At 44.1% G+C, this 8,640-nt stretch overlaps 2 long non-coding RNA genes across 2 annotated transcripts in view; both read right to left on the reverse strand.

The window, feature by feature from the left end:
* LOC137862237 (uncharacterized) overlaps window positions 1-702 on the reverse strand; it is an 87,315-nt gene extending 86,613 nt beyond the window's left edge. The window contains exon 1 of the long non-coding RNA XR_011100120.1: window positions 584-702. This is a non-coding gene — a long non-coding RNA (uncharacterized lncRNA). The remainder of the gene's footprint in view (window positions 1-583) is intronic.
* A 384-nt stretch (window positions 703-1,086) lies between these two features.
* Window positions 1,087-3,767, reverse strand: LOC137862681 (uncharacterized). Its single transcript, XR_011100473.1, has 3 exons — window positions 3,515-3,767; window positions 2,021-2,172; window positions 1,087-1,306 (listed from the first exon to the last, which is right to left on the reverse strand). It is a non-coding gene; the product is annotated as an uncharacterized lncRNA (long non-coding RNA).
* Window positions 3,768-8,640: the final 4,873 nt, after the last annotated feature.

Below are 8,640 nucleotides of genomic sequence, written 5' to 3' on the forward strand. Positions count from 1 at the left end.
TTATCACTTCTAAAACCAGGAGGCTGCTGCATAAAATTCTCTTAAATACAGCTGTATAAAGGGGGAAAGAATTTGCTCTGTATTACAGAACAAATCACAAATCATAAAACATGTCAAGACTCAGAGTTCTGCATTAGAGAAGTTTGTTAGGAAGAGAAAGTTTTAGAAACTGCTTTTACTGGGCTTAATCCTACATTCCTGTCAAGTGTGTCCTTCTCGTGAGTTTGTCTGATCAAAGATCTTACGGTTGACCTCTCAGATTTTGTCCATCGATCACTCCAAGTGTTAACTCAAAGTGTCAGTTTACTACCAGCTGCTCTTAACATCTGTCCAGTGCTGCCCTGCCCTCTCCAGCTCTGTGTGCGTGGAGAACTCCAGGGCTTGGTGGGAAAGGGCAGAGACCATCGAGCAGCACGTGTCCCACGGACTCCTGCCTAAAGCACTCGCTCTACCAGGCAGCCTGCTGGAGAAAGAGAAATTCACTAATGTAGCAGTCTGCTACAGAAGTGCAGCTGAGTAGTGCCTGGCATCACCCTGCAAGTTTCCACAGCATCATTAGGCACCCACGAGTGCAAATACCTACCACGTGAAAGCAGCCAGAGCCTCGCACGAGCAGCTCATGTGGTTTCAGCTCCATTCTCAAACAGAGAGCACGCACAGGAGTGCCAGACACAGCAGCTAGCAATCTGCCACTAATTGCAGAAGAATGATACATCTGCAACAGAGATTTATCCCTGCAGAAGGTGCTACATGGGGAAATCATTTCAGCCACAGGAGGTTGGCTGACTTCTCTCAGACTTTTTAATTAACCCCATGAAAAAGAATTCAGGACTCACACCTAAGACCCCTCTAGGGTTCACAGATCAAACCCAGTTTGTTTCAGGATGTACAAGCAAGCTGAAGCTGCTGCTATCCCAGATGAGCTGTTTTATTCACAGCTCAGTTGGAAAGAGCAAAACCTGGTTATTTATTCCTACATGCTAGGAACCAACCTAAGTCACAGTTAAAAATAACACCAAAATCAAAGCAAGGTCTGACAGCAAAATGCCACATAAAAAGAACAAATCCATACGGTACTTGCCCAGGCCAGGAAGGCACACGGAGCAGCAGAAGTCGGGGAGCACACAGGGTAGGTCGTGCTATCACACCTGATGGCCGGATACTTGTTTCTCCTGGCTGTGCAGCCGTACCAGGTCACATACAGCGAGCTCAGACACTTGTTGCACGGCTCTTTTGGAGATCACAGATGTACCAGATGGCTGGCAAGAGAGCTCACCTGTTCCTCTGCCTGTGCTTTTCAGTTCACCTGCACAACATCAAAACATTTATTTTAAGCTCCATGAACCACATGGTTCATACCTTATTATTTTTTTAAAACGTACTCCACTTCCCCAAGGTCACCTTGTTACTTTCTGCATAACCCAATGGTAACACAACAATCCTGTGCTGGGCCTGAGAAACCACTGCAAAATTGCTTGCTAATGACTCATGAGGAAAATATACTTCTGTTTGGAAGCAAGTGTGCTAGTTGTGTTCCTTCTCTCATTAACAAAAGCTGATCAAAGCCACACTGCTCCCTCAAGATGTTGCACTCCTTAAGCTACTGCAGCTTCCTAAAAGACAGCAGTAGCTTACACCCAAACAACTAACACATGACGGACCATTTTCAAATAACACTGAGGGGAAGGCTGTTGATCTTTCTGTGATCTGAAGGTCTGGCCAGACCAGAACTACTCAGCCCCAATTCAGCTGGAGTCATTTCAGAGCCATACTTCTTTTCTCCTTCCCATTAGAACAGGGTGCACCTCCCCAGCCCCAGTGAAGAGCAGACGCTTTTTGTCAGAGCACCTCCACGGTCCTTTCCTCTTGTTTCCCACAGGGTGCCCCATGACCAAGGCGAGGAGGCCTACAGTTAAAATCCCCCCTTGGTCACAAGGCACCCAACCCTGTGCCCAGGATTACAAAGTATTGTTATTAGAAGTCTTGCTCCCCTCTCTCCTTCCAAACCCACATCTCTCACCTGCTCGGTTAGTGTCCCAGCAGTTTTAGTAATGCATCACAGCTCACAGCTTTCATTCTGGCAAAAACAGAAAAGGCAGGTTTCATTGAATGGAAAACAGCAGCTTGATTTTCACTAAGAAGGTCAAGGACAAGACATCATCATCATTACCTCTACAGAAACATGAGAATTTTTATTTATTTATTTATTTATTTATTTATTTATTTATTTTCAGAAGCCCAGCCTCTTTCTATCCTTCTCCAGTACTGTGAGGCTGACGAGTTTCTACTGCTACCAGCTGGCAGGCACACTCCCAGCTGATGGAAATTAGATGGTAGTAGTGAAGATCTTCTCTACATACTCATGTGAAGAAAAGGGTTGATTTCAAAGTCTTTGCTTTCTCATCGACAATTTTTTTTTTTTTCTAGCTTTATTTGTATTACTGTAGAAAGTTGTGACTAGCCTATTTTATAAGCGCCTGAGGATATGCTGCTAGGCATTACAAAAATACTGACCCTGTTACTGAGATGTTGAAAAAAATGCAAAGATTAGGTTAATGTTTTGCATTATGTTCCTAATTTGGAAGTTAATTTTATTATTTAAAAATCACGCAAGAATGTAGTAATATTAAAGTTGAAGTTTCCACTGTAAACATTTTAAATGGATGGGAAGAAAAAAAAAATCATGTTTAAAAGCTAGCAACTTAGCAACTACAGAATAACTTGATAATTCTCCAGGTTCAGACACAAAGACAGGAGACAGCTCTACGTGCCTACAGAGGGTATTTACTCTGAGAAAGCCTGCCCAAGGGTTGTGAAACAACAGAATCCTGCAAGAGTACCTCAGTAATGCAGAACTGCTGTGTTTAGAGAACAACGCGCGGATCACATAGCCAAGACTTCTATTTTAGCAGCGTAACGGCCAGATTTCCAAACAAAGACTCTGCACCTAGTTCTAGTCCTTGCCACACACAGACCCCTCTGAGTACATATATTTAAACAAGACAGCCAAGACCTGCAGTTAGAAAGAGAGATCTGAAGAGGAGGGCCTTTGGTACATGAAGCACAGCTCTTTGACTGAGTTGAAAGTCAAAGAGAATGTAGAAAGGAATAAATAATCAAAGGAACAGAAGTAGAAAGAAGCTGATAAGACTCTGAGAGGTACAGAGGTATTCTGATATTCCTAGAGCACCAACAAAGCAAGGCATTTCTTCTGTTGTTGAAAGTAGATTTTGTTGTAAACTACAGTATTACATAGAAAGAAATGCCTCGTAGTAACAAAAGTTTTGTATTGTCCACACGATTTTAATTTATTCCCTATACAACCGGAGAATCAGAGTTGTACGCATTTAGAAAAAGAAAAAAAAAAGAGCAGGTTTGGGCATCACCCAAAAGCACAGTGATCAGAGCAGTTACTTCAGTTGGGAAACGACAGATGTCAACATCCTGCTCCCAAGTTGTTCTGGATTTACATGAATCACTCCTAGCATAAAACATGGAGTGTGCAGTCATTTACCTGGGACTGGTGTGGGGTGAGGAGGCCCTGGCACCATCACATCTGAAGGCAGGGTCCTAGGTGTGGAAACCGCATGGAGTGAGGCCCATGTAAACACAGACAGTCCTTCCTCGCTAAGGTTCCCAAGGAGATAACCAGTGCCAGTGGAAAGTAGGAGTCGCTCTCTGTCTCGCACATAAACAGTCATTTACCTTGACAGAGAACCTAGCCTGCCTCCTTAGCATCTGTACGAGTTATTACTAAAGCAGAACACAGACCCACAAGTTCAGAAAAGAGCACCCAAAGTAATTGGGACTGATTTATAAGCAAAGATAAAAGTAAATATGAAACAGGTGAGGGGAGTGGCTCCAAGGGGAAAGATTTGGCACCTAAAAATGCATGCTAGAAGAACCAGGAAACTTTTAAGTATATCTTGGGGAAATGCGATGAAATAGTTTATGAAGAACACCGGGAAAAGAAAAAAACAATCCTGACAGGCAAATACCTGAGAGAGCAGAATTGTCTAAAACATCTCAAGCAACTGAGCTTTATCACATCTCTTCTGAAACTAGAGTTGAAAATGCTTTAGGTAAGGAAAATAAGAGATAAAAAATAAACTATCTTGGGACAGCATCAGCTGCATCACTTACAACTACCCTGGCACCTGGCCTCTTTCTCAATTGTCTTCTAAATCCCTAACTCCTTTTCCTAAGCACTGTGGGCAGAAAGAACAGATCATAACCTTCTTTTGGAAGCACATCGTGCTGAGAAGCTTTCTGTTATTCAAAGTGATTTCACGAGACCCCTTCCACTTGCTGCAATTGTTTGTGTAACTTGGAGGACTGTCAAGAAGACGACCACAGGTGCAGATGTGGCACACCGTGTCCCTTCCCTCAGTTTCTTGTAGCACACTGCTTCCGAATCTTTGCCGGGAATGGTCCAGCTTGAAGAAAGAGGAATTTAATTCCCACCCTGCTGTAGCCTGAGACACAGCACCTTCACCTGTGGGCTGGGAAGGAGCAAAGCCTCCCGAAATCTCCTTCCAGGGCGGTACCCCTGTACCATCCCGGTACATGTTCTGTGTTGTGAATGCTGCATCGGAGCGTTTATTTACTCTAAAGCTCCACCTCCTGGAGGCATGGGTTAGTACCGAGGCCGCCTATCTTTCACTTGGAAGGAGGGTGCAGGCTAAAAGTGTGCAAAGGTGTGAAACTTAAAAAGTTTGGGGCAAGATTTAAGACGGCACGAGCGCCCCAGGTTTGTGAGGTAAAAAACACAGCCAAATCAATAAATAAACGAGACAAGCTCGGAAGCCGACTCCCTGATCGGAGGGGAGTCGGTTTAATTCCCCAGCGGGTAATTTCTGACAGGGTCTCGGCCTGGGCCGCCTTCAGCGCCGCGCTGGAGCCCCCCGGGGCCCGGCTGCCCCCCGTGAGGAAATGGCGGCGCCGCGCCCGGCCCGCAGCGCCCTCTGCCGGCAGCGCCTGGCCCGGAGAGAGCGGGGCTTGGCAGGCCTCTCGCCTTCAGGTCCTCACATCCTTCCTCCTGCTTGCCCTCGTGTACCCCACATTTTCCTCTCTCGGGTTTCTCGTTGCACTCCTTTTGTTTTCCACAGGATTATTTAAAAACTTCAAGAAGTGCTGTTTGCCAGTCTGCAGCCTGTTTTGAATCCTGTTATCGGGTGTCCCACAGAAAACAGAATCGTTTAACTGCACAGAAATGGAGAGCTGAGAAGCAACTGCACAAGAAAACCCCTCTTCCCCATCCTGCTTTTGAGCTCCCTTTCCTCGTCCCTCTTCTGTGATCAGTGTTCAGAGGCATGTGAACATTAACATGTGGACCTTGAAGACTTTTGGGGCACCTCTGGAAGCACCTCTCGGCTGACACGTTTTTGTGTTGACTTTGACACATTTCTAGTGACTACCTCTGTTCATTTGATGTCACATCACCAAGCACATTGCAAAGGCCCATTTCACAAGCATTGGTAGCTCTGCTGCCAGGCAGTCCCAGGGCATCTCTCTACCAGATTGCTACAATACACTGGTGACAGAGAGAGGTGAATGGAGCTAAAACTGTCTGAAAACCTAAGTGTCACGGTGAGGGATCAGACCAGCCTGGGCAGCAGGAGTGACATGGCTGTAGTTGGGGCTGTTGGCTGCCACAGTTCACACATAGCCCACCAGAGCGAGCCCTGCTTCTACTACACAAATACCAACATGCACTTCTGTCACTGAAGGCCCAGTCCTAACACAACCTACTGTGCTTTTTGACTAAATACAAACTAATGATGCAAAAGTAGAGCTCGATTGTTAAGTTAAAGATCAGGCCTTCTGCCTTCATTAGCCCTTTCATTACCCTTAACCCCAGCACGGTTTAAGGTCAGTTTGATTCCTGCAGGTATCTGCTCTGGATTCAGCTGTGTTACAGAGAAGATGGCACGATAGCATAAATATCCCAGAGAGAAGGCAGAGCACAATGAAGTGAGAGGCACTTATAAAGACCTTATGAAACAAGAATTCAAAGAAATCTAAAAAAAAAAAAAATAGAAAGGATACAAAAAATTGGAAGACATAGCTGAAGGGAGACAAGAGCAGAACAGGACTCTTAAGGCAAAATCAAATACACACCACAGGACATCATGGCTCAGAAATAACTTGGGCAGAAAATGACTTGGAGATTATGGTGGACCACAAATTGAATACAGTCAAATATCACTTGGAGACATATATACAACACAGGGGAGGCATTATTCCACAGCGCCTGGGAGGCCCCAGCTGGCATCCTGTGTCCTGATTTGGATTTGGCAATTTAAGGAAGGGGGAGACAACTGGGAGAAGAGCAATAGCTCAGAACAACACATAATACCAGGGAAGGTTGGAAGGATGGGGTTTGTTTAGTCTCGCAGGCAGAAAACTGGGGTGGCAGGCTAAACTAATAGGATTTCCAGCGCGCAGGAGAATTGTTGGCAGGAAGTCTGTCAGCAGCCTTGTTCTCGCTAGTGTGGGAGAGGAATATCAGCTTAGTTTGCTGCCAAGATAATTTATCTTAAATATTCGGTGAAATCCTCGCTGCGGGGTCCCGGGGGCTGCCTCTCCCTGTGGGGGTCCGCAGGGACTCGGTAATTATCCTAATTCTGTTTTATGACCGTGTTTGAGGGCCCTGAGGAGCGGCCCGGTACCGCCAGGTGGCGCCGGCCGTGGCTGCAGCCGGCGGGGCCCTGCCCGGGCCCATCCGGAGGATAGACATAAATAATCTTAAACTTGCTCACAGACTGACGCAGAACAGGAAATATTTTTCAGGTCGCAGTTTTCTGCATCCCTTAGGCTATGCATAAACTGAAGTGCAATTCCAAGTCAGTTTTCTAGCAAGGAATATTTCATCCTAAGAGGTTTTAAAAAGTAACAAGAGACTTTTGCTACAGGTAGAGGTTATCTTAGCCTTAAAAAAATTTCTATAGACAGTTTTTTAATTATATATATGTATACACACACACTTTGTTCAAGCTAGCAGCAGACCCAAGGGGGTTTAAAAAAGCAATCCAAAGTTGTCCAGGGCCTCGTGAGCAATACAAAAAAGTGCTAATCCTGGCCTCAGAACTTCACGCAAACTCAGAGTCGTGCACAAGAACATCAATCTTTGTTCTGACCTCAGCCTGTGAGATTTTCCTGCAGCACCACGGCCCCAGCAGGACCCCGGCCACCTCTGGGATGGGCGCCAGGCAGCAGCAGGGCAGCCACCAGCAGGCTGGGCCTGGCAGAATAAATTAGCCCCAAATTGCAGCAAACTGCTCCCCTCACTGAAGGACTCGGACTCCAGGACTTTTTTGAACATTTTAACTTCAGCGTGCTAGTATCTACAACACCATAAGCATCCTAATACTTAAAACACCAAATACATGCTCTAGTGGGAAGCTATGAGTACTGAAAACTTCAGAGTTTCCTGGGGTTAGAAATCAAGGCTGACAGAGAAATCTGATACTTTCAGGAAATGAACTTTTCTAAGTATGTTGCTGTGGGTTTTGTTGTTTTCTACTGTCAAGAGCCCAGGTGAGGGCTGACCTTTACCTTGCAGTCTGAGAAGTGAACTCCATCACATTTATATTCTAACTCCACATAAAAGTTTTGTTTTTAAATAGGAAATACACCTGTGAACAATATAAAGCACCTGCTCTGTGGTTTCTTGGGTTTAACCACACACTTCCTTCATGAATGGAAACAGAATGACCGAGTCTGTCTAAATCTCTGTATACAGAAACATGCTGTGTGGTACATGTAGTTACAAAACTAAGCACCGAGATTTAGAAAATAAATTCAACACCACAGCTCCACTCACCCTGAGAAGCAGCTGCCTGTATATTTAGTGGCACACAGTGCTTCTGACAATTTGGGAAAAAAAAAATAGTACATGCAGCCTTTAAATGTAGGTACGTATTTAGTATTAAGATGCTTACTGTGACATTAAATCACTATTTCAGTTTTTATTAGCTATTGAACAAAAATATTGGCAGATACACAAATGGATCCATACCTCAAAGTTCTTCAAGTCTTTATGACTGTGGCACTAGTGCTGCCGAAACAAACTTATCAGTGGGTCACAGGTGCTTTAAGAACAATTTTATTGACAACATCTCCACAAATAAACATTCTAAAGAAAAACTCAGAAATCTCTAAACTTAGAAAATTTAAAATTTTGTTCTCACTGGCAAAATATTCCCCGCCAAGAAATGAATAAGAAATGTAAAATGTTACTACATTTTTGAACTTCCCTAATTCCAACATTTTGGTTCAGTCCCTGAATTTTATAATACACATCCAACCCTTCAGCACAATGAAAATGACTCAACGTACAACTTTCCTTCTGTAAGGGAATCTCAATAGGATTTTTATTTTTTTTTCTTTTTATTTTTTTTTTTTGGCAAGCGTCTCCCTGAATCCTGTCTGCTTAGAACTTGATGGATAGTCTGCAAGAAACAACTTTATGATACTCCAACCGAGCCAAATTATTCTGGTAAAAATCGAAACCTAGATTTTTCCTAAATGATACAAAGCATATCATGTAGTACAAGAAACTATCAGCATGCATTTTAGAGGTCATTTTTGTACTTCAGGTATATGCGTTTAAAACCAAAAAGGGACAATTCTGATAAA

Source organism: Anas acuta, chromosome 11, assembly GCF_963932015.1.
Source record: "Anas acuta chromosome 11, bAnaAcu1.1, whole genome shotgun sequence".
In the NCBI taxonomy this organism is placed as follows: Eukaryota; Metazoa; Chordata; class Aves; order Anseriformes; family Anatidae; genus Anas; species Anas acuta.